Here is a 27,561-nt window from a genome sequence, read left to right on the forward strand (position 1 = left end):
TCAGCAGTATCTATATAAATTGCATTCCTTAGCCGATTTCTTACTTTGAAAGGTAGAGATGTTTCTTAGCTGAGAAGTACAAAAATGTCCAGTAGGTGTTGCTGTTGTACACTGAATTAGCCAGGAGAGCTTAAAGAAATACAAATAATAATTCCACCCACAAGTTGGTTATTATGATTGTTTAAGCCAGCACTGTTGGGAAGACAAGAGAATAAATGGTACCTAACTTATTCTGATGTAATTTTGAAGACATTGTCATTTGAAACATTTGTTTCAAAGTCTTAGGAATATAGCTAAAAAAGAAAAATTTCATTTTCTTAATTTAAATAACCTTAATTTTTATTTTTTACTAAAATAACTAAAAGGAATCTATAAAACAGAAATTATAGGGAATGCAAAAAATCATAAATAAGGAACATGTATAGACTATAGACAACAACTATACTTTTAACAATGTTGAAAAAAATTGTGTTAATATAATGATTATTAGTCTGAAAATCTGGTAAAATTCTGTGGCAGCCAAACTAAATCTGGAAAGAAAGAAAGCCTCAATTCTGATTCTGCTTCAAAGCTCAAGAGGTAATCACTTTATTTCTAGGCTTATAGAGTAGTAACAGTTCCCAAAACATCAAGTGTAAACTATACATTTAATGACCTGCACTTTCATTTACCTTTTATGATTGAGCTGTTGGAAGTTGTATGATGTGGCTCGTTTTATACATACATAATTTGTGTACTTGTTTTTGGCTGTGCTGTACCTTCGGTGCTGAGAGTGGGCTTTGCTGTAGTGGTGGTGAGTGAGGGTTCCTCGCTACTTGTGGTGCCCTGGCTTCTCGTGGGGGCTTTTCTTGTTGTAGAGCACAGGCTCTAGGGTGCTGTGGCTTGCAGCACACAGGCTTAGTAGCTGTGGCTTGTGGGCTTTCTTTAGTTGCTTCGCTGCACGTGCAATCTTCACTGACTAGGGGTCAAACCTGTGTCCCCCTGAATTGGCATGTGGATTCTTATCCACTGTACCACCAGGGAAGTCCTATGGTGTGGCTAGTTATGACAACACTCCAGACGAGTTGAAGAAGGCTGAGAGGCAAGAAGATCTCCCTTCTATTAAATATTAGTATGCATGCCTGCTCAGTTGCTTCAGTCATGTCCGACTCTGTGCAACCCTATTGACTGTAGCTCGCCAGGTTCCTCTGTCCATGGGATTCTCCAGGCAAGAATACTGGAGTGGGCTGCAATGCTCTTCTTAGTATAGTCACTACAGCTTTTGAACTGTGGTGTTGGAGAAGACTCTTAAGAGTCCCTTGGACTGCAAGGAGATCCAACCAGTCTATTCTAAAGGAGATCGGTCCTGGGTGTTCATTGGAAGGACTGATGCTAAAGCTGAAGCTCCAATACTTTGGTCACCTCATGCGAAGAGTTGACTCACTGGATAAGACTCTGATGCTGGGAGGGATTGGGGGCAGGAAGAGAAGGGGACGACAGAGGATGAGATGGCTGGATGGCATCACTGACTCGATGGACATGAGTTTGAGTGAACTCCGGGAGTTGGTGATGGACAGGGAAGACTGGCGTGCTGCGATTCATGGGGTCGCAGAGTCGGACACGACTGAGCGACTGAACTGAATTGAACTGACAGTTGTTATAGAAAGGTAAGTTTGAAACTACTTGGACTATTTTTCTTTTCACAGTAGTTTCTGTGTTATGGGGAAGGAGAGTTATCCAAACTGTGGACTGTGCACCTTTTCCTCCTGAGCTGCTGCTGCTGCTGCTAAGTCTTTTGCTGCTGCTCTGGTACTTCCCTCTCATGGAACAAATTTGCAAGGTCTGGGCAGTGATTCATAGCTCAGGAAAGACACACCTTCCAGAGGCAATGATGAAGAAAGAAGGATATTATATGTTTAGCCTCCGCTATTTTTATCCTTCTGGTTTTCAGTTAAATTGTGACTTACAATTGTTTGATTATGGTAACCCATTAATTCATCAAACAGAAGCTCCATTGGAGTCAAAGACTCTTTTTTTCAAACTTAAAAGAAAATGGGTCTATATGTTCTTATACTTTCCCTGTAGTATATTCTTTCATTTTAATAGTATTCAAAGTCTATCCAATAGGCCTGGACTCAGCTTGAAAAAAAATATATAGAGTTTCACATGAATAGGTAAATAGAGGTTAGTATTTTCAATAAAAATGAGCACATATAAAGACCCAATTTTTTTTCCTCCCCATCCCGGCCCTTGGTAATATGCACTAAAAATTACTATCGTACTTAGGAATATTTTTAAGACTGAAGCTGACCTGATTGGTATTGAAATATTTGAACATTCTGGTTGTGTCATATGGCAGGAGCCATGTGCCATATAAAAATATCATTTGTATATTTAATTGTGCATAATTTCTTTAGCATCTGCCTCTCGCTCCAGGCTGCAAAACCCCAAGAACTCTTTTAGATAAAGTGTCTGTACAAGTGGATACTTAAACATTTTTGTAGATTGGACTAGTGAAAGAATCAGTAAAGATAAACCCTGCTGTATTAAACACATGCAATATTAGCCAAGGTTAAATACAATCTTAGTTAAAAATAATTTTTAACATGTGAATCAATCAGAATATTCTGAAAAGTAAGTGCTGCCATCCATCCATAGGAGAATTTAAGATGCTAAAGAACTTACAATCTTGGTTGTTTCTTATTTTCCAGCTCCTTCACACCCTCTTTCAGAATACAGATTTCAGCACCTTGTTTCTTGACTACGCTGTTTCATAATGATAAACCCAACACTTGGATAACAGACAGTTGCAGAATGCTTTCTGGTTTTATCTTTAGCCTCCAGTAACACTAGATATGCCAAGACCATGAAAATACCAAGTGATTTAGTTGATGCCACTAAGTATTTACTGCATACTTTCTTGTGCTTGATGTACTATATTCTATACACACTATGATGTTTTATTCCTTTGTGCCTTTGTTAATGACAAACTTTGTAGTTTGAATGCTTTTCCCTTCCTTCTTCTCTGGGTAACCACTATTCATTCCTTAAGACATCACCTACCCCTAAAGCTTTACCTGAGCCAAAAGGCTAGGGTCCCATAAGACTGTACATAGCTGTGTAACATAATTTAGCCATTTTATTTTAGTACATATAAACACTATCTGTTTATGTATCCAAATGTCCCACTGGACTATGAACTCCTCAAAGTAAAGCAATCAGAAGAGAACTGGCCCTTATTTCCATTATCAAATATACCAACCTACCTGAGTGTACACCTAAATATTCAGTCTTACTTCCTAGTAGAATGAGTGGACTGCCATTGATTCATAAAGGCCAATCCATCTATTCGGGCACTTCTTTTGCACTTGATTTATAGTTCGTTTAGTTACGGAATTCTAGTTTGGAAATACTTTTCAATTATTAGAAATTTTGAAGGCATTGCTTCATTTCTTTTTGTTTCCAGTACTGCTGAGAAATCCAAATCTTTCCTATCATTCCTTTAAAAAAAAAAAACAAAACTCCACATTACAGAAAATGTAAATATCTACAATGAGTACAAATGAATCCTTATCTGCTATCTTTCTGCTCCCACAGTTATCGATTCACAGCTGATCATGTTGGATCTAGTTCTTCTCTCCTCCACAGTTGCCTTTTTTTCTCTTTACTTTTCTTCTGACCTTGCCCTGTGGCATGTGGGATCTTTTCCCCACCTGGGATTGAACTTGGGTTCCTGCACTGGGAGGCTGAAGTCTTCACCACTGGACAACCAGGGAAGTCACTCTTTATTTATGTTGATTTCCATTTTCTGTGACAGAGATTTTGTTCTTTGGGTTTGTCATCTCTTGGCTCTCTGCCCATAATCAAGAAGCATTAGTCGCTCAATCATGTCCAACTCTTTGCGACCCCACAGACTGTAGCCCACCAGGCTCCTCTGTCCATGGAGTTCTCCAGGCAAGAATACTGGAGTGGGTTGCCACTTCCTTCTCCAGGGCATAATCAAGAAAGTGTGAGACTAAAAACTGATTCACACTGAGCCTGTGGGAAGGACTTTTCAACTATGAATTTCATTGAATAGGAATCTGGGTGGGTCACTTATAGAGGAAACTCTGAGGTCCGTGCCTTTAGGTATTGATCTTAGGTCAGAGTCTGTGGAAAGGAGTTTCAGTTTCTTTTCTGGAGGGTAAATGTCTGCTGCCAGCATGCTGGGAGTTGTGTTGGGGAAGAAGGCTAGAGGTGTCTGCATTCAGCGATTCATTAGCCATCTGCTCTCATGGCACCCCTGCTCTTTTTCCTGGGCTGGAGTAAGTGACCAGATTTTTACTGTTTCTCAAACAGCTTTTACCTCCATCTCCTTATTTAGGAATGCTCATTCACACCCCATTTCAGATTTTTCTTAATATTGCTAATTTCTGATCTTTTTGAGGCTGTGGTGCAAATTATGTTGATTTTGAACTTTCCTTGCAGCCAACTTGGGATTTGAGTCTCTTGCGGGTGCTAACTCAGTTATCACACATCCATCTGCTTTCTAACTCTCAAAATCTTGTTGCTGTTTTTTCCTCTACTGCTTTCCCCACATGTGTATGTTTAGAACAAAACTCATTTATCATACTTTTAAGGCCTCAGGAAGGAAAAAAGTTAGATGTATGTATTTACATCACCTTCACCTGGAAAAGTGCCCCCCGCCACTGTTTTCTTTAAACCTTAAAAATCCCACAACCTTTGTTTAATATAAAGGTGAACTCTCTTCCTGGTGGTTGGTTTCTCCCTGAGACTTCTGGTAGCTGGGAATTTCCTCCAGTGGTTGGGACTCCATGCTTCCACTGCAGGGAACATGGGTATGATCCCTGGTGGGGGAGATAAGATCCTGCATGCAGAGTGGCACAGCCAAAAAAGAAAAGATAAAAAGACTTCTGGTACCACTGTGTGTACTGAGGCCTCTAAACTTTTTGGGTTTGCAGAGATGGGGTCAGCTACTAGCAGAGAGTATGTGGTCCTGCCAGATGAGTACGTCTTTGATTTTCTCCTTGAAGACCCATCCATGTATTTCTGGTAATACGCCACCAGGGTTTTGGAGATGGGCTAGCCCCTGGCAGAAATGTGGGCTACCCTTCATGCGGGGGTGGATGTGCATGCAGGGGAACTGCTCTTTGCCCGCGGAACAGATAGGGTTCCAGAAGCAAGTATCTATAGTACAGAGCAAGCAGCCCAGTCACCGACAGGGGCCACTGTTCAGTGGTACAAACAATCGGCTCTTCGTGCTGTACTGAGGCTGTGGTCACCTCGTTGCTTCCCAAGACCTGCACAGACTGCAGTGGACCCTCGGGAAGCAGGGCGGCCGGCAGAGACAAGGATGCCTTCACAAGGAGCTCCACAGCTGGAAATACCTCTTCATGAAAAGCTACCTTTCTCACTGGAATTCTGGGGTACTGTATTGGCATGTTTTTGTTTTTTCCTTACCTCACTGGCCACCCAATCAAAGGCAATACTTTGGCGTGTTTGGAGTTTTTCTGTTTTCCAAATGGCTGCTGCTAAGGCACTTCAGTCGTGTCCGACTCTGTGCGACCCCATAGACTGAAGCCCACCAGGCTCCCCCTTCCCTGGGATTCTCCAGGCAAGAACACGGGAGTGGGTTGCCATCTCCTTCTCCAATGTGTGAAAGTGAAAAGTGAAAGTGAAGTCGCTCAGTCATGTCTGACTCGTAGCGACCCCATGGACTGCAGCCCACCGGGCTCCGCCGTCCATGGGATTTTCCAGGCAAGAGTACTGGAGTAGCCGGCTTGCCATTGCCTTCTCTTTCCAAATGGCAGACACTGTTTAAGATAATGGCAAATAATTAAGGAACACAACAGACAACTTTCTGTCCCCACAGAGTATGTATTTCCCTGTTTCTTTGTTGAGCTCTTACCCTTTTTCTGATGTTTAAATTATGTAGGGCCCCAAGCTTTGGTCCTTAGATAATTTTTGTCCTTCCTAAGTTATGCCATTCAGCTCCATGGCCTTAAAAACATCTATAAAATGATGCCTCCAAATCTCATACTACTCACTGCTTACTCAACACTATCGCTTGATACTTGTAGGGGGCTGAATGGTGGCCCCCACAAAAGATATGTTTACTTTTTATCCTCAGGATCTATGACTGATACTTTATTTGAAAAAAGATTTTGTAGACTTAAATATGTTGTGATGAGGAGATCATTCTGGATTAGCCATATAGAACCTAAATAAAATGACATGTATCCTTATAAAAGACACACAGAGGAGAAGACAGACATAGAGGAAAAATAAATGTGAAGATGGAGGTAGAGACTAGAAGGATGTGGCTACACGGTGAGGAATGCCAAGAGTTACCAGAAATTGCAAGCAGCAAGGAACATTTTTAAGTGTAAGTATGTAATTATAATTAAATTACTATACTTAAATAAATAATGAATTTCAGGATATAAGATCAACACACAGAAATCAATTGTATTTCTATATCCTAGCAGCAAATATTTTGAAAAATGACACTAAGGAAATAGTTCCAATTGTGATAGCATGAAAAAGAATAAAATCCTTAGATATACTTTTGACGGAAGCAGTGCAGGTCATGCATACTGAAAATTACTAAGTGTTGTTGAAAGAAAGAAGATTTAAGTAAATAGAAACACATCCTACATTCATGAATTGGAAGACAACATTTTTAAGATGGCATTATTTCCCAAATTGTTCTTAAATTCATACAGATTTATGACAATTCCAGTGAGACTCCTAGCGTTTTTTTGCAAAAGTTGACAAGCTGGTCCTCAAATCATGTGGAAAGGAGACCTGAATACCCAAGGCAATCTGGAAAAGAGAAACAGTGTTGGAGGACTCATATTTCCTGATTTCAAAACTCATCGTGAATTGACAGTAATCAAGATGGTACTGACCTAAGGGTAGACTTATATATTAGTGAAACAGAATTGAGGGTCCAGAAATAAACCCTTACATTTATGGTCATGTGATTTTTGCCAAGGTTAGCAAGACCATTCAGTGGGAAAAAAACAGTATTTTCAACAAATGTTGTTAGAGCAACTAGATATATCTGCATGGAAAAGAATAAAAATTGGACTTTTGTCTCTCACCATCAATAAAAATAAAAGGTAACTAAGAATGGAATACTGAAATGTAAGAGCTAAAATGATGAAACTTTTAGAAGAAAATACAGGAATAAATTTTCACGGCCTTAAGTTAAACAGCACACAACAAAAGAAACTGTAGGTAAATTTAACTTTATTAAAATTTAAAACTTTTGTGCTTCAAAGGGCACTGTCAAGAAAGTGGAAAGACAACCATGGAATCATAGAAAATATATGCAAAATGTGTATCTGATAAGAGATTTGTATTCAGAATACATTATAATAACATTTAATTCTGTAATATATAATATAAAGAAAAAAACTCAATAATAAAAAGAGAAATAACAATTTTGAAATGAGCAGTGAATAGACACTGTGCTGTGCAAATTGATGACCCTCCCAAATATGCCCTTTTTCTAATCCTTGGAGCCTGTGAAAGTGCAAAGACCTAACCACCAGACCTCCAGGGAATTCCCTAAAAAATGTTGAATTGTACACTTTAAAAGGGTAAATTATACAGTGTGTGAATTTGATCTCAATAAAGCTTTTTTTTTTCCTTTTTAAAAAATGATTCAATGAACTCCCATCTATTCTTTGCCCAGTTTCATCAATTGTTTACATTTTGCTCCATTTACTTTTTCATATTCTTTCTATGCATCTTTTCTGAAACCATTTGTAAATCATCTGGGATGATTTGGGGATGATTGTGGAATACTACTCGGCAATAAAGTAATTAACTATTGACAGGTATAGCACAGATGAATCTCATGCAGAATGAAAGAAACTAGGCAAGAAAAAGCAGTTTATTGTAAGTCAATTCTATCTCAAGAAAGTTGTTAAAAGAATCAGAAGACAAATGAAAATTAAAAGAATACCGTAAAATCACAAGCAAAGGGCTAATTTCCCTAATATAAAATCTGCACCAAATCAATTAGAAAACAAGAAAACACAGCTGAAAAGTGAATAAATGATATGAGCAGTGCATGAAAAAGAAAATATACCTGGGCCTTAAACAGAGACGACCCTCAACCTCACTGAGAAAAATTCAAATTAAAGCACCACTGACACTATTTTTGCATTCCTAACTGGGCGGATAGCCACAAATTTCATACAACACTGTGTTGGCATGAGTTTGGGGAAGCTGGTAGTCTTCCACATAGACAGTAAGTGTATGGACTGCTGTAACGTGTAAGAAGGACACTTTGATAACATGTATTTAACTGCTGTGTCCTTCCCTGTAGTTATTCCACTTGGAATTTTTCCTACAGATATACTTGTGTAAGTGCAAAATGACCTACCTTCAATGTTATTAATTAAAGTTTATTTGTTGTTGTTCAGTTCAGTTCAGTCGCTCAGTTGTGTCCGACTCTCCGCGACCCCATGAATCACAGCACGCCAGGCCTCCCTGTCCATCACCAACTCCCGCAGTACACTCAAACTCAGGTCCACAGAGTCGGTGATGCCATCCAGCCATCTCATTCTCGGTCGTCCCCTTCTCCTCCCGCCCCCAACCTTTCCCAGCATCAGAGTCTTTTCCAGTGAGTCAACTCGTCGCATGAGGTGGCCAAAGTATTGCAGTTTCAGCTTTAGCATCAGTCCCTCCAATGAACATCCAGGATTGATCTCCTCTAGAATGGACTGGTTGGATCTCCTTGCAGTATAAGGGACTCTCAAGAGTCTTCTCCAACACCACAGTTCAAAAGCATCGATTCTTCGGCGGTCAGCCTTCTTCACAGTCCAACTCTCACATCCATACATGACCACTGGAAAAACCATTGCCTTGACTAGACGGACCTTGGTTGGCAAAGTAATGTCTCTGCTTTTTAATATACTATCAAGGTTGGTCATAACTTTCCTTCCAAGGAGCAAGCGTCTTTTAATTTCATGGCTGCAATCAGCATCTGCAGTGATTTTGGAGCCCAAAAAAACAAAGTCTGACACTGTTTCCACTGTTTTTCCATCTACTTCCCATGAAGTGATGGGACCAGATGCCATGATCTTTGTTTTCTGAATGTTGAGCTTCAAGCCAACCTTTTCCCTCTCCTCTTTCACTTTCATCAAGAGGCTTTTGAGTTCCTCTTCACTTTCTGCCAAAAGGGTAGTGTCATCTGCATATCTGAGGTTATTGATATTTCTCCCAGCAATCTTGATTCCAGCTTGTGCTTCTTCCAGCCCAGCGTTCCTCATGATGTACTCTGCATAGAAGTTAAATAAGCAAGGTGACAATATACAACCTTGACGTACACCTTTTCCTATTTGGAACCAGTCTGTTGTTGTTGTTAAAGACTGGTAAAAGTCTAAATGCCTGTGCATAGGAGATTGGTTACATAATTATAGTTCAACTGTTGAATGGAGTACTGTGTATTGGTAAACAAAGAATGAGAAAGCTCTTTATATGTTGAAATGAGAAAATCTTATCTGAAGTGAAAAGAACAAGGTACAGAACAATGTGTTATAGTGTGCTGCCATATGGATTAAAAATCAGTCTACAAATACCTTTTGCCATAATACACAGAAGTCTGTACAAGTGCAGATTTGCTTCTGGGGAGTGGTTTGAAGAAAGGTTTGGGAATACGTCTTTTCCCTATGTCTCTATTATAAGACTTGAACTTTGAATTATTTTAATATATTTCCTACACTACAAAACCCCCTCTTTTATTGATATTAATAAACCCCTCCAGGGCTGCCAAAATTTTAGCTCATAAACATATTTATTTTGTTTCCCTCTCCAACATTTAAAAAAATAAATTCATTTTTAATCCAACATTCCTTGGTGTTTTGCAGTGAAAGCTTATTTCATATTTTTAGTTTATATAGTTCATGATGTTTCTAGATGTTGACATCCTTATTATTTCTTATTGTATTCTGGAGGTAAAAGCTGGGTGAAAAAGGTCTGAACAGTTTTTTTCAACACTTTGGAAGAATATTGCCAAATTGCCCTTTGAAAGATTATACCAATTCACATTCTCACCTGCAGCGAATGGATAGGCCGCTTTGCTTGAACTCTCATTGGCACTTGTGCAATCATTTTCTAAATTCCAATTTTATGGGTTACCCTCTTATCTCCTTCTTTTTTCATGTTCTGCATTGCAGTGAGTTTGAAGACTATTTCAAAGTTTTATTAATCATTTAAGTTCTTTTTAAAAAAATCTTTTTCTGCTTTTTTAACTATGTAATACATTGATTTCATTTTCACAGTATATGATTCAAACTGTATGGAAAAATGCAAATATAGGTTAGTATATGGTGTTAGGTAAAGAATCTAATTATATTTTCCCATAGTTAACACAATTTTTAAGTTGCCATTCATTAAAAATCTACTTGTTCTGTACTTAATTAGTAAATTAGTAAATTCAGCGTGCAGGTACTATCCCAGGCTAATTTATACACTTCCGGAAGGAAGGGCCTCTTGAATCCAGAGTGTTGAGGTGGGGATTACTAATTAAGAAATGAGAAACCAGAACTATAAAGGTGGCATAGAAATACAAGAAACCATTCTTAAGTAATCTTTTAAAACTTTGAACAGAGTTACAGATTTTACCATTTGTTATAAACTGGTATATATAATTTAACCAGAACCAAAAGAAAATTAGTATTGTGTGAATTCTGAAGCACTTTCAACATGTTGTAGGAATAATGTGGACTTTCTTGAGTTTTACACATTCATAAGTGAATGGTCTGTATCTCGTGTCTTTGTTGGTTTTCTGTGAGCTGTAGTTTCTGGGAAGTGAGCAGCTCTCATTCCTGTAACTCTTGTAATCCAGTCATTCGTGTGCCTCCTTCATGAGGATTCAGTGTGGCTGTGGTGCTGTTATCCCTCTGATAGGAACTCTAACTCGGTGTAAAGCCCCAAAGGTCTGTTACTTATTTTTATTTTATATTGTACTATATTTCATTTACAGTGTTGTGTTTGTTTTAGGTGTAAAGCAAAGTGATATAGTCATATTTATATATATGAATTAACAAAAGCAGTTCCCATCTTTTGATGGGGTGCTCATGGTTTATAACATAAATGGCATTATATTGAGAGAGGGATAACTTAGGTATGGCATTGGGTTTTTTTTCTTTTTGTAGCCTGAGGCAGTTGAAAAATAACTTAATGTAGCTTTTTACAACTGTGTATTCTATAGTATTTTTTCTTTTGGTGAAATTTTAACTGTTAATGTTTTTGGCATTATGCTTTGTACCATTTATTAAATAAGAATTTTTTAAAACTCTACTTGTTCTGTACTGAGCACCGAAGTGCTTCACTAATTCTAAATTCTTGGATGTATCACAGAATTTAGGGTCTGTTTCATTAAACTGTCTAGTATCAGGCTGGAAACATATCATCTAGTTATTTTTGCTTCTTTATTTTTTGCTGCATAGTTCTGGACATGCACATTTAAATCTAATGACATTAAATTTATAAATGAAATGTAGGAGATCTGAGATTTTGCAACATTAATTTTTCTCATCTAAGAACATGTTTTACTCCATTCATTTACCACTACTTTCATATTCCCCAGTAAAATTTTGTGTGTGTCTTTAGGCCGGCAAGCATATTTCTTGTTAAGCTTACTCTAAGGTATTGGAAATTTATAGCCCCTTCCCTGGTGATTTGATTACTTTATGGTGCTCTTTCTACCACTCAGCATCCCTCAGGTCCCCTGCTGTCAGAGCAGTTGACGGGAGGTTCAAATGCCATCGGTCTGATGGATATTATTTACTCTCCTTGGGCTTGAGCTGACCACCTCTTAGTCTCCTTTTATGGCCTGTAGAGAGTTTGCAGTGACCCTCTGCTGGAGCAAGGACCAGGAGCTGTAGTAGCTCTCCTTCATTTACATAAACAGCTAACTGGTTGGCTGCCAGCCTTTAGTGCCCCTCCACAGAGGGCTCACCACTTGTGCTTCTGATCCCTGCTTGGATATCTAATTCCAGGCACTTCCTTCCTCACAGAGCTTGTCCCCACCCAGGGCTCCCCCACCCCCAACTACCCTAGAAGAAAGTCAATTGCTTGTTTCCATTTGACCCCAGAGAATTGTTCCTGTATTGACTAAATAACAATTAGGGATTGCAGAACATACAAATGAGCCTGGTCCTCAATCAGAAAATTTTAAAAAGAGGAAAATAAAGATAATAGTAGTCCTTTTTTCTTGAAACTCTTTATACCATGCACTTTTCAAGTGTTTTTTTTTTTTAAGGTAAAATAAAATCTACATTAAAAATTTTTTTCTTTTCTGTTTTTTTTCCAGCAAAAAATTGTGGTGAAATACACATAACAAAATTTACCGTCATAAATGTTTTAAGAGTACAGTCCAAAAGTGCTAAGCACTTGCACATTGTTGTGCAACTGATCCCTAGAACTTTTTCGTCTTACAAAACTGAAATTCTATACCCATTAAATAATAGCCACCCACTGATCCCTCCCCGCATCCCTTGGCAATGATCATTCTACTTTGTTTCTCTGAGTCTGAGGACTCTTGATACCTCAGAGAGTGAAATCAGACAGTCTTTTTGGAACTGGTTTATTTCATTTAGCAGAATGTCCTCAAGGTTCTTTCATTCATGGTAACATGACTGAGAATCTCCTTCCTTTTTTTTTTTTGCCATGCTGCAGTCAGGTGAGATCTTACTTCCCCAACCAGAGATGGAGCCTGTGTTCTCTGCAGTGGTGGAAGCTCAGAGTCTTAACCACTGGACCACCAGGGAAGTCCTTCAACTCTCCTTCCTTTTTAAGAATAAATAATATGCCACTCCATGTAGATATCATATTTTATTTATCCATTCTTCCATTCATAGACATAGACTTCTACATTTTTGGCTATTGTGAACAGTGCTGCTATGAACATGGGTGTACAAATTTCTCTCTGAGACATGTGATTTCAATTACTTTCTTTTAAAAAAAAGTTATTGATGTATAGTTAATTTACAATGTTGTGTTAATTTCTACTGTATAGCAAAGTGACTCACTCATATATATATAATCTTTTTCATGTCTTTTCCATTATGGTTTATTGCAGGATATTGAATATAGTTCTCTGTTCTCTGTGCTGTACAGTAAGACTTTGTTGTTTATGTGTTCTATATTTAGTTACTTTCTAAGTGTTTTACTAAGTTTATCTCATTTAATCCTTATTACAACTTTATCAATCAGGTATTATTACTATTCAAGCTTTATTAATGTGAAAACTGAGGGCAGAGAGGCTAAGTAAATAGTTGTGTATATGTGTGTGTTCAGTCACGTCCAACTCTTTGAGGCCTCATAGACTGTAGCCTGCCAGGTTCCTCTGTCCGTGGAACTTTCCAGGCAAGAATACTGGAGTGGATTGCCATTTCCTTCTCCAGAGGAACTTCTTGACCCAAGGATTGAACCTGTGTCTTCCGTGTCTCCTGCAATACCACTGAGTCACTGGAGAAGCTCCTTTTAAGGTATATCTTCTACTAAAATATCCTGTATAATGACTTGAAATATTACTCCCGGAAGGAAAAATGAGCCTGAGCACAAGAGTTTTCATAGTTAAATAGGCAATGTGGGGCTTGGAAAACCTGGTGATGGATCACTCCATGACCTGCATTCCTATATCACTGATTTGATGACGTCCTAACTCACATATATTCCCTTTATGCTTTTGCAGTATAAATTCCAAAACCTCATGAGAAATGTAAAAATTTGTTCTGGGGAATTTTTTTTAAGTCAGGTGTCTATAAAATGTATTATATATTGATCATAATATATATATATCAATATATATATATATTGTTTTTTTCTTTTTTTTCAACTTAGCTACACATTAAATTCTCCATCTTCTTTAAGGATCAAAACACTGCTGAGTTTTCAGGATTGAGAAATGAGTGTCTTTATTTCCTGCCCTCCAAAATAATTTGGGTTGTTTTTCCAAGCTAAATTGTATTTAACTTCCTTTTAGGTTTTTTTTTTAACCAGCAGACTTTTTTAAGTTAGTATAAAATCTATACCTAGCAAGCACATTTCTTTTTTTTTTTTTTTTAAAGTAAAGTCCTTTCTAGAGATAGAAATCATTGAATACTTTTTTCATAAAATTATCCGCAAAATAGATGGAGAATGCTTTACTGAGTCCGATGAGTTTTAGTTTTTCAATGATATATGCTGCAGTGGATAAAGAAAGAAAGTATTTGAGGAAATTAAAAAATAAGTAAAGCAATATCCTACTATGGTGGGAAATACAGACATTATTTGTTACTCTACATTTAAACATTTCTTTCTTTACCTATTCTGGCTGTGTTGGGTCTTAATTGCTGCGTGGGCTTTTTTCTAGTTGCAGTGAGCCTCGGATACTCTGTTGGTGCTCAGGTTCTCATTGTGGTGCCTTCTCTTTTTGCAGAGCACAGGCTCTAGAGCAGTCTGGCTTCAGTAGTTGCAGCATGCAGGTTCAGTAGTTGTGGCTCCCAGACTATAGCGCACAGGCTCAGCAGCTGTGGCACGTGGGCTGAGTTGCTCTGTGGCATGTGGGATCCACCCTGACCAGGGATTGAACCCATCTCTCCTGCATTGGCAGGCAGGTTCTTTACCACAGAGCCACCAGGGAAGCCCTGCTGCTGCTGCTGTTGCTGCTGCTGAGTCACTTCAGTCATGTCCGACTCTGTGTGACCCCATAGACGGAAGCCCACCAGGCTCCCCCGTCCCTGGGATTCTCCAGGCAAGAACACTGGAGTGGGTTGCCATTTCCTTCTCCAATGCATGAAAGTGAAAAGTGAAAGTGAAGTCGCCCAGTCGAGTCCGACTCTTAGCGACTCCGTGGACTGCAGCCCACCAGGCTCCTCTGCCCATGGGATTTTCCAGGCAAGAGTACTGGAGTGGGGTGCCATTGCCTTCTCCGGATAACATCATAATAAGGTTAATAGTCAGGCTTCTCTGGCTACGTAACAGAACCCCAACTCAGATTTGTTTTGTGATTTTAATTGCTCATGGAATCCTTGTCAGGGTTGACAGATATCACTCACTGAAGACAGGATGTATGTTGGATGATGCCTTGGTTTGGTATATAAAATAATAGGTCTTTACTCATAAAGTGGTTAAGAACGTGTTTTATAAAATCTTTGTTCTGAGCATTTTTGGGGGGTGGGTAACTTTGTTTTGCCGAATGTGGTCCACTGGAGAAGGGAATGGCAAACCACTTCAGTATACTTGCCTTGAGAACCCCATGAACTGAACTGAACTTTGTTTTAAGATAATTTTGAACTTAGATAAAAGTTACAAGAATAGTATGAGGAACTATCAAATACCTATTGTTCAGATTTACCATTGGTTTATATTTTGCCCCATTTGTTTAAAACTTTCTCTCTTCTTTTTTTTAATTGAAGTATAATTGATATACAACATTGTATTAGTTTTCAGAATGATTTGCTATTTTCATATGTCCCATTTAAAAAATTAATCTTATTTTAAAGATTATTTATTTATTTATTTTTGGCTGTGCTGTGTCTTGAGGGCAACAACTAGAGAAAGCAATGAAGACTCAGCACAGCCAAAAATAAATAAATAAAATTTTAAGTGAGATTAATTATTTTATTTTTTTGGATGATTCAGGCAGTAAAGAATCAACCTACAATACAGAAGACCAGAGTTCAATCCCTGGGTTGGGAAGGTTCCCTGGAGAAGAGAATGGCAACCCATTCCTATATTCTTGCCTGAAAAATCTCATGGACAGAGGAGCCTGGTGGGCTATAGTCCATGGGGTTGCAAAGAGTTGGACACGACTGAGGGACTAACACTTTACTCTCTAGCTGTGGTGTGTGGGCTTCTCATGGCTGTGCAGAGCATGACTCTAGAGTGTGAGGCCCTCAGTAGTTGTATGTGCAGGCTTAGTAATTGCACAGGGGCTCAGTTGCCCCGTGGCATTTGAGATCTTGCCAGAGTAGGGATCAAACCCTTGTTCCCTGCATTGACAGGTGGACTCTTAACCACTGGACCACCAGGGAAGTCTCCCATTTGTTTTTATACTATTCTCTATACCTGCAGACATATGTACATATAACACATAAATATCTTTATAGATACATATGTCTGTATAGATATATGCACTTTATATATTATATATGTGTAAAAATATATTCATATTTTTTCTCTGAACCATTTGAGAGTGTGTTAGAGGTGTTATGCCTCTTTATCCTTAAATACTTGAGTGTGTTTTACCAAGCACAAAGAATTATCTTACATAATTGAAATTGCAGTCACAAACTCAGAAAATTCATTATTGATTTTATACTATTATCTAATCTATAGTCCCTGTTCAAATTTTAGCAGTTAAATCAATAGTATCCTTTTTTTTATGTTTCATTGCTAATATGTTTATTTATTTTTTTGATTGGAGGCAAATTACTTAACATTAATATATTGGTTGATTTTGCCATACATTGACACGAATCTGCCCCAGATGTACATGTGTTCCCCTTCTTGAACCCCCCTCCCACCTCCCTCTTCCCCATATCCTCCCTCCAGGTCATCCCCGTGCACCAGCCCCAAGCATCCTGTATCATGCGTCGAACCTGGACTGGTGATTCATTTCACATATGATAATATACATGCTACAATGCCATTCTCCCTAATCGTCCCACCTTCACCCTCTCCCACAGAGTCCCAAAGACTGTTCTATACACCTATGTCTCTTTTGCTGTCTCGTATACAGGGTTAAAGTTACCATCTTTCTAAATTCCATATATATGCGTTCTGTTCTGTTCAGTCGCTCAGTCGTGTCCGACTCTTTGCGACCCCGTGGACTGTAGCCTACCAGGCTTCTCCATCCATGGGATTCTCCAGGCAAGAATACTGGAGTGGGTTACCATTTCCTTCTCCAGGGGATCTTCCCAACCCAGGGATCGAACCCGGGTCTCCCGCATTGGAGGCAGATGCGTTAACCTCTGAGCCACCAGGGAAGCCCATATATGCGTTAGTATACTGTATTGATGTTTTTCTTTCTGGCTTACTTCACTCTGTATAATAGGCTCCAATTTCATCCACCTCATTAGAACTGATTCAAATGTATTCTTTTTGATGGCTGAAAAATACTCCATTGTGTATATGTACCAAAGCTTTCTTATCCATTCATCTGTGGATGGACATCTAGGTTGCTTCCATGTCCTGGCTATTATAAACAGTGCTGCAATGAACATTGGAGTACATGTGTCTCTTTCAATTCTGGTTTCCTCGGTGTGTATGCCCAGGAGTGCGATTGCTGGATCATATGGCAGTTCTATTTCCAGTTTTTTGAGGAATCTCCACACTGTTCTCCATAGTGGCTGTACTAGTTTGCATTCCCACCAACAGTGGAAGAGGGTTCCCTTCTCTCCACACCCTCTCCAGCATTTATTGCATGTAGACTTGTGGATAGCAGCCATTCTGACTGGTGTGAAATGGTATCTCATTGTGGTTTTGATTTGCATTTCTCTGATTATGAGGGATGTTGAGCATTTTTTCATGTGTTTGTTAGCCATCTTTATGTCTTCTTTGGAGAAATGTCTGTTTAGTTCTTTGGCCCATTTTTTGATTGGGTCATTTATTTTTCTGGAATTGAGCTGCAGGAGCTGCTTGTATATTTTGGAGATTAATTCTTTATCAGTTGTTTCATTTGCTATTATTTTCTCCCATTCTGAAGGCTGTCTTTTCACCTTGCTTATAGTTTCCTTTGCTGTGCAGAAGCTTTTGATTTTAATTAGGTCCCATTTGTTTATTTTTGCTTTTATTTCCAATATTCTGGGAGGTGGGTCTTGGAGGATCCTGCTGTGATTTATGTCGGAGAGTGTTTTGCCTACATTCTCCTCTAGGAGTTTTATAGTTTCTGGTCTTACATTTAGCTCTCTAATCCATTTTGAGTTTATTTTGGTGTATGGTGTTAGGAAGTGTTCTAGTTTCATTCTTTTACAAGTGGCTGACCAGTTTACCCAGCACCACTTGTTAAAGAGACTGTCTTTTCTCCATTTTATATTCTTGCCTCCTTTGTCAAAGATAAGGTGTCCATATGTGCATGGATTTATCTCTGGGCTTTCTATTTTGTTCCATTGATCTATATTTCTGTCTTTATGCCAGTACCATAGTGTCTTGATGACTGTGGCTTTGTAGTAGAGCCTGAAGTCCGGCAGGTTAATTCCCCCAGTTCCATTCTTCTTCCTCAAGATTGCTTTGGCTATTCGAGGTTTTTTGTATTTCCATACAAATTGTGAGATTATTTGTTCTAGTTCTGTGAAAAATGTCATTGGTAGCTTGATAGGGATTGAATTGAATGTATAAATTACTTTGGGTAGTATACTCATTTTTACAATATTTATTCTTCCAATCCACGAACATGGTATATTTCTCCATCTATCAGTGTCCTCTTTGATTGCTTTCACTAATGTTTTATAGTTTTCTATGTACAAGTCTTTTGTTTCTTTAGGTAGATATATTCCTAAGTATTTAATTCTTTTCATTGCAACAGTGAATGGTATCAGTTCCTTAATTTCTCTTTCTATTTTCTCATTATTAGTGTATAGGAATGCAAGGGATTTCTGTGTGTTGATTTTATGTCCTGCAACTTTACTGTATTCATTGATTAGCTCTAGTAGTTTTCTGGTAGAGTCTTTAGGGTTTTCTGTGTAGAGGATCATGTCATCAGCGAATAGTGAAAGTTTTACTTCTTCTTTTCCAATTTGTATTCCTTTTATGTCTTTTTCTGCTCTGATTGCTGTAGCCAAAACTTCCAGAACTATGTTGAATAGTAGTGGTGAGAGTGGGCACCCTGGTCTTGTTCCTGACTTTAGGGGAAATGCTTTCAGTTTTTCACCATTAAGGATAATGTTTGCTGTGGGTTTGTCATATATAGCTTTTATTATGTTGAGATATGTCCCTTCTATTCCCACTTTCTGGAGGGTTTTTATCATAAATGGATGTTGAATTTTGTCAAAGGCTTTCTCTGCATCTATTGAGATAATCATATGATTTTTATTTTTCAGTTTGTTAATGTGGTGTATTACGTTGATTGATTTGTGGATATTGAAGAATCCTTGCATTCCTGGGATAAAGCCCACTTGGTCATGATGTATGATCTTCTTAATGTGTTGTTGGATTCTGATTGCTAGAATTTTGTTAAGGATTTTTGCATCTATGTTCATCAGTGATATTGGCCTGTAGTTTTCTTTTTTGTGGGGTCTTTACCAGGTTTTGGGATTAGGGTGATGGTGGCCTCATAGAATGAGTTTGGAAGTTTCCTTTCCTCAGCAATTTTCTGGAAGAGTTTGAGTAGAATAGGTGTTTGCTCTTCTCTAAATTTTTGGTAGAATTCAGCTGTGAAGCCGTCTGAACCTGGGCTTTTGTTTGCTGGAAGATTTCTAATTACAGCCTCTAATTCCGTGCTTGTGATGGGTCTATTCAGATTGTCTATTTCTTCCTGGTTCAGTTTTGGAAAGTTGTACTTTTCTAAGAATTTGTCCATTTCTTCCAAGTTATTCATTTTATTGCCATATAATTGCTGATAGTATTCTCTAATAATCCTTTGTATTTCTGTGTTGTTGGTTGTGATCTCTCCATTTTCATTTCGAATTTTATTGATGTGGTTCTTCTCCCTTTGTTTCTTGATGAGTCTGGCTAGTAGTTTGTCAATTTTATTTACCTTCTCAAAGAACCAGCTTTTGGCTTTGTTGATTTTTGCTATGGTCTCTTTTGTTTCTTTTGCATTTATCTCTGCCCTAATTTTCAAGACTTCTTTCCTTCTACTAACCCTGGGATTCTTCATTTCTTCCTTTTCTAGTTTCTTTAGATGTAGAGTTAGGTTATTTAGTTGACTTTTTTCTTGTTTCTTGATGTGTGCCTGTATTGCTATGAATTGTCCCCTTAGCGCTGCTTTTACAGTGTCCCAGAGGTTTTGGGTTGTTGTGTTTTCATTTTCATTCATTTCTATGCATATTTTGATTTCTTTTTTGATTTCTTCTATGATTTGTTCATTATTCAGCAGCGTGTTGTTCAGCCTCCATATGTTGGCATTTTTAATAGTTTTTCTCCTGTAATTGAGATCTAATCTTACTGCATTGTGGTCAGAAAAGATGCTTGGAATGATTTCAATTTTTGTTTAATTTACCAAGGCTAGATTTATGGCCCAGGATGTGATCTGTCCTGGAAAATATTCCGTGTGCACTTGAGAAAAAGGTGAAATTCATTGTTTTGGGGTGAAATATCCTATAGAGATCTATTAGGTCTAACTGGTCTATTGTATCATTTAAAGTTTGTCTTTCCTTGTTAATTTTCTGTTTAGTTGATCTATCCATAGGTGTGAGTAGGGTATTAAAGTCTCCCACTATTATTGTGTTATTGTTAATTTCCCCTTTTATACTTGTTAGTAATTGTCTTACATATTGTGGTGCTCCTATGCTGGGTGCATAAATATTCATAATTGTTATATCTGCTTCTTGGATTGAGCCTTTGATCATTATGTAGTTTCCTTCTTTGTCTCTTTTCACAGCCTTTGTTTTAAAATCTATTTTATCTGATATGATTACTGCTACTCCTGCTTTCTTTTGGTCTCTATTTGTGTGGAATGTCTTTTTCCAGCCCTTCACTTTCAGTCTGTATGTGTCCCTCGTTTTGAGGTGGGTCTCTTGTAGACAACATATATGGGGGTCTTGTTTTTGTATCCATTCAGCCAGCCTTTGTCTTTTGGTTGGGGCATTCAACCCATTTACGTTTAAGGTGATTATTGACAATATGATCCCGTTGCCATTTTCTTTATTGTTTTGGGTTCGAGTTTATATACCCTTTCTGTGTTTCCTGGCTAGAGAAGACCCTTTAGTATTTGTTGGAGAGCTGGTTTGGTGATGCTGAATTCTCTCAGCTTTTGCTTGTCTGTAAAGCTTTTGATTTCTCCTTCATATTTGAATGAGATCCTTGCTGGATTACTTTCTTTCATCACTTTAAGTATGTCTTGCCATTCCCTCCTGGCCTGAAGAGTTTCTGTTGAAAGATCAGCTGTTATCCTAATGGGAAGCCCCTTGTGTGTTATTTGTTGTTTTTCCCTTGCTGCTTTTAATATTTGTTCTTTGTGTTTGATCTTTGTTAATTTGATTAATATGTGTCTTGGAGTATTTTGCCTTGGGTTTATCCTGTTAGGGACTCTCTGTGTTTCTTGGACTTGGGTGATTATTTCCTTCCCCATTTTAGGGAAATTTTCAACTATTATCTCCTCAAGTATTCTTTCATGGTCTTTCTTTTTGTCTTCTTCATCTGGGACTCCTATGATTCGAATGTTGGGGCATTTAACATTGTCCCAGAGGTCTCTAATATTGTCCTCATTTCTTTTAATTTGTTTTTCTTTTTCCATCTCTGTTTCATTTATTTCTACAATTCTATCTTCTAGCTCGCTTATCCTGTCTTCTGCCTCCGTTATTCTACTGTTTGTTCCCTTGAGAGTGTTTCTGATCTCATCTATTGCATTATTCATTGTATATTAACTCTTTTTTATTTCCTCTAATTCCTTATTAAACATTTCTTGCATCTTCTCAATCTTTTTCTCCACTTTATTTATCTGTAACTCCATTTTTCTTTCCAGATTTTGAATCATTTTCATAATTAAAATTTGAAATTCTTTATCAGGGAGGTTCCCTATATCTTCCTTTTTTGTTTGTGTTGGTGGGCATTTTTCCTGTTCCTTTACTTGCTGGGTATTTCTCTGCCTCTTCATCTTGCTTATATTGCTGTGCTTGGGGTGGCCTTTCCATCTTGTCAGTTTGTGGAGTTCTGTTTATTGTGTAGTTACCTCGTTGTGTGTGGGGTGGGATGGGTGACTTGTCAAGGTTCCCTGGTTAGGGAAGCTTGTGTCGGAGTTCTGGTGAGTGGAGCTGGATTTCTTCTCTCTGGAGTGCAATGAAGTGTCCAGTAATGAGTTTGAGATGTCAGTGTGTTTGGAGTGGCTTTGGGCAGCCTGTATATTGAAGCTCAGTGCTATTCTTCTGTGTTTCTGGAGAATTTGCGTGGTATGTCTTTCACTGAAACTTGTTGACCCTTGGGTGGTGCCTGGTTTCAGTGTGTGTGTGGAGGCATTTGATGAGCACCTATCAATTAATGTTCCCTGGAACAGGAGATCTCTGGTGTTCTCAGGATTTGGACTTGCCTCTGGTTTTCAGTCCTATTCTTGCTGTAGGCTCAAGACTTCTCCCTCTGTTACTTCCAAGGCAGTTCCTTCTGTTAAAGCTCTTCTGTTTGCTGGTCTCTTCAGTGTCTAATTCCCATCCTGACACCAGGGGGTGGTGGTGGACACTTTTTTTTTTTTTTTCCTGGCTCACCTGTTGAGTCCTGCTGTGGGGAGGGAGCAACGCTGCTAACAAATATCACTGGTGTCTGTGGGGAGTGCTCGCAGTGTCTCGGCTACACTGGGAATGCTCCCGCTCGAGGTATGTGTGTGCTTTCTTTGTTTATGCTGCTCAGGCTCTAGGTTGCTCTGCCGGGAGCTGTCTGCGGGCGGCACTGGGTTGCATGCACTTCCCAGGTCTGAGAGGCTCAGGTTCAGGTCCTCGGGTACTCCACAAAGGCACAGACTTGGCTGGGCCTGCGTTTTGTGCCTTCCCCGGTCTGAGCAGCTCAGGTGACCAGGTGTTTGGCAAGTGCGGTCGCTGCGACTTATCGCCTCCCGGTCCCTGCTGCTCAGTTTTCTGGGTGTACAACGGGTGCACTTTCTCAGGCGGATATCGACTGGCCCGAACCCAAGAAGTCTTGGTTAGCAATGAAGCGTGCCTGCAGCTTGGTATGGGAAGCCTCTCTGGCGCTGCGGTTGCCCCTTCCAGCACTGGCTGCCCTCCGTACCTGTCCTGGCGGGGGCTGGGGGATGGGCCGCCCACAGCCAGCTCTCTCTGCTCAGTCCTTTGTTCTGTGAGCGGGGCTGGTGGAGTCTTAGGTTGGGGCTTTTCGCTGCACAGTCTGCTTAGCTGCCTCCCGTTAGCGCCCTCAGCTTACCCTTGGGGCGTTCAGGCCCGGTCCTCTCTCTAAGCGCTGCCGCCGCGCCTCCCTTCCCAGCCCCAGCTTGCTAGTAGGGGGTGTGGGCGTCTGTGCTGCTTCTCCACTGAGTTTCCTCTGGGCACTTAGTCTGTGGATTTTAATTATTTATATCTTTTTTTCTCCCAGTTATGTGGCCCTCTGAGGTTCCAAGGCTCACCACAGACTCGCCCGTGTTTCCAGGTGTTTTAAAACTTCTCTCTTTTTTTTTTTTTTAGGCCTGCTTTTCCGGGACGGAGCTCCGTCCCTCCCTCTTTTGTCTCTCTTTTTATCTTTTATACTATTTCCTACCTCCTTTCGAAGACTATGGGCTGCTTTTCTGGGTGCCTGGTGTCCTCTGCCGGTATTCAGAAGTTGCTTTTTGGGATTTACTCAGCGTTCAAATGTTCTTTTGCTGATTTTGTGGGGGAGAAAGTGGTCGCCCCGTCCTATTTCTCCGCCATCTTCCCATGCTCCTCCAATAGTATTCTTTCTTTTTCCCTAGTCTACGATCCAATCAGGGTGCCTATACCGTATTTAATTGTCAAATCCCTTTACTCTCCTTTAATCTGCAACAGTTTCATCAACCTTATTTTTCATCAGTCTTGTTACTTCTGGAGAATAGAAGCCAGATGTTTTCTAGAATGTTCTTCAATTAAACTGGTGAATATGTGGGAAATGGAGAGAGAGAGAGCAGTGACAGGGGCTTCACAGATAGCCTTGACAGTCTGCTCATTATCTCTGAAGTGGCTTCCATTCTAACTTATAGGTAGCTCTAGAGAGACTACACGTGAGAGAGAATGCTTGTCGATTTAAGTCAGACAATGCAGTATTATTGGACAATGTTGGAACATGTGGATGTAATCAAAGTATCAGTGATGAATCCTTCAAATCATTTTTTTAAAAAATAATACTGTTCAGAGGTGGTCTCTAACCAAAACTTATAAATAGTGAGTGGCTATGTTGAATATATCATAGAAATTTATAGCTCTGTGGAGCTAGATATTATTTAGTGCATTTTATAGAACAAGAACTTCAGATTGACTGAGCTTAAGAAATCTGACTATGGTAGTCAGTGGAAAGCCAAGAGCAGATCCCATATCATCCTGACTCCTTGCCCCGTTCTCTTCCTTTTTCATTCTGCCCCGAGTGATCAAAATTATGCTTCACTGTAATTGTCATCTTGAATCCCATTTGTGATTTGGTAGTAATCCAATTTTCAGTGTACGCATCTCTTTATTAAACAAACGAAATTTCTTATTTTAAGGGCTACCACTTAAAAAGCATTACTAAAATTGGCAGCTATTTTGTATCTCAAGACATTCATTCTGCCACTAGAAATGTTTCCATAGCCAAATGAACAACTGTTTTGATACGTTAATTTCTGATGTGTAAACTTTTATATTTTAGTTGTTGGTCTTAAGAAAACAGAGTTTCTCCATTAATTGTTTTAATTTAAGAACAATGTACTCCAGAGGAATGCAGATCCATTCCTCTTGTTAGTGATAAAAACAGTGTACAGAGCTTTCCCCTCAACAGGGAGAAATGGTTGAAAGTCAGACTAGTGCAGTGGGAAGAGTGCACGTGTGTGCTCAGTTGCGTCTGTCTCTTTGCGACCCCAGGGACTGTAACCCGCTGGGCTCCTCTGTCCATGGGATTTCCCAGGCAAGAATTCTGGAGTAGGTTGCCATTTTCTCCTCCTGGGGATCTTCCCCACCCAGGGATTGAACCTGAATCTTTGTGGCTTCTGCATTGCAGGCAGATTCTTTACCAGTGAGCCACCCAGGGAAGCCCTTAGTGGGAAGAGCATGAACTCTGATTAACCAAATGGAGTTTCAAAGTCTGTAGCAGAGAATGCTAGCCGTATGAGCTTCATTCCTCATCTGTGTAATGGAAGAGATAATACTGATCATCTGACTCTGGTGCTGTAAGTACTTACTCTTAAGGATGACAGAAATGTATCTCATGGTGGAATTTCTCAATTGTGATTATTTTCAGCTGGGTAATTGCCCAAGTGCTGTGCCCTGAGTAGGTATTAAGGAGCATCATTAGAGGGTGTGGAAGCTGATCCTACCAGCTGGTGCTAAAAATAATTTAAGACTGTCATAAACAGTCCATACAATTATTCTTTAAACTTGCTTTGCCGCAGGTTTGGAGTTAGCAGTTAGCAACAGTATTACACTCCTCCATTAAAAAAAAAAATCCATAACTTCTTTCATTCTTCAAAGCTACTCCAGATTTTAATTTTCACCAGGTTTCCCCAACAGAAAAATGTTTTGGGGGTCCGTTATGCTAGGGCTTTTTCTGTTTCCTTTGGGTGACCATTGCTGTATTTATGAATTGTCTATTTAATTGAAAAGGTGACCCAGGAATTCAGACTGTACAGTGATTCAGACTTGACACTTTCACTACCTTGACCCAGAGTTCAGTCCCTGGTGGGGAGCTAATATCGTGAGGGTCGGTGAAAAAAAAAAGATCCAAGAGTCCATAGTAAGTTAAAGAGACGAGACACAGAAAGAGAGTTCTTGAAATTTTAAAGTATTTCTGTGCTTTTTGTTTTTCTATTAGTTTTCTCGTCTCTAAAGCAAATTGGTAAAATAAATGTCACAGTCTTTCATATGAATATTTCCTTCCTGTTTAAGTTGGTAATGTCGTTAGGCATGAATTACAAAGGTTTGAAAATGGGACCTATAATGGAAATGGCAACTCAACAATATAATGACGCTATTGCAAATTTGAAGCTGACACAGACTCACTCGCCTCCTGAATGGATTTCTCTCCTTTCTAGTCCATGGAGGTGCTCTTCCCTACTCTTCTCTGTTTGAACAGAAAAGGCACCAAGTATTACCAATTATCTGTATGAATCAGTACATTTGAATTTGACAGTTTTCTTGGAAAAACAGTTTAAAAGCCATTTGCCTAGCATGTGAAGATTATAAAACGGCTAATTTGGAAGGAACAGGGGAGACGGCAGGTCCAGGCATTCCCGCTATAGTCTGACAGTCGGCCAACCAGGCTCTTTATCATTCAAAATGATAAGTCATTCTAACGAAAGAGGTGAATTTTTGTAGTTTGAGTTTCACAACCCTTTCCACTTCATTTTTATCATTGCCTTCCAGGCATACAAAAATACAAAAATAAAAGTAAACTAGAGTACTGTGTTAAAAAATCTGTATCCATAGAAAGAAAGGCAATCTTCTATTTCATAAATTTAAAATGATTCATTAATTTCTAGCTGCTGCGCGTCTTCATTGCTGCGTGTGGGTCTTCATTGCTGCGTGTGGGTCTTCATTGCTGCTTGTGGGTCTTCATTGCTGCGTGTGGGCTTTGTCTAGTTGCAGTGAGTTGTGGCTCCGCTTTGTTGTGGTGCGTGGTCTTCTCATTGCAGTGGCGTCTCTTGTCGTGGAGCAGACTCTAGACTTCAGTAATTGTAGCACACAGGCTCCGTAGTTGCGTTACTTGGGCTTCAGTAGTTGTGGCATGACATGTGGAATCTTCCCAGACCAGTGATCAAACCCGTGTCCCCTGCATGGGCATTAATTTTTATTCTTTATTCTAATGGTGCATAAGCATATATACACAGGCTACTAAAGAATATACAACATACGAACACACGTGTGTTTGTGTACTTTATTTCAGGACACCTCAGTTTATTTTTGTAAACAATGTTTAAAATATTCAATGAAAAGGTGGTGATGAGAAGGTTGAACCTGATACTGGGGACTGGACATTTTCCAGGTGGCAGGCTCGTGCTAGACACGACAGCGTCTCAGTCCCCAGGCATGACTTTTGTGCTGGGGCAGGCAGCTCTCAATCCTGCGCTGCACCGAGCTTCCCTCTCCTGGCATCTCTATTTCAAAAAGAGCCCCGCAGGTGAAGGGAAAGCTGTAACAGCTGAAACTAGAATCAAATATGATAAAAAGCACTAGTAGAGTTTTGGTGGCATATAGTAAGCTTTTTGGAGAAGGGAATAGCAAGCCACTCCAGTATTCTTTCCTGGAGAATTCCATGGACAGGGGAGTCTGGTGGGGTCGCAAAGAGTTGGAAGCGACTAAGCAACTAACACTTTCATAATAAGCTTTCTTTCTTTGTAGTCTTACAGAGTAGTGAATTTTCTTTTCTGCCTGCTTTTTAAAAATCTGTCCCTTGGGAGAACCTCTGGTGATCAGCCCTGGTCTGATATTGATTTCCTTTCAAAGACCACTGCTCACGTTGGGCAGCCGTTTCCGGAAGTGCCTCCTGTCACATGGGGCTGGGGTTCTATGTGGAAGAGGGAGGGGAAAGCTGGGAGGGAACAGCTGTGTATCACATAGTAAACAGTGACGGCTGCCCATCAGGACCCAGCTGGAACACATGGCAGGCTGCAGGGACCAAACAGAGCCGCTGAAAATTGGATCCTTCCACCTAGCTCCTGACCCTATGGAATCACAGAGCAGGAGTTTTTCTCATGTAGTTGAAGTTCCTAATTTTTATTCTGCTCCACACATCGCTTTTGATTTTACTCAGAGGAACCAAGGAAGGCCTGAGAAGCAA

The sequence above is a fragment of the Moschus berezovskii genome, chromosome 5, assembly GCF_049115385.1.
Source record: "Moschus berezovskii isolate FMDL1 chromosome 5, NW_MosBer_1.0, whole genome shotgun sequence".
NCBI classification, from domain to species: Eukaryota; Metazoa; Chordata; class Mammalia; order Artiodactyla; family Moschidae; genus Moschus; species Moschus berezovskii.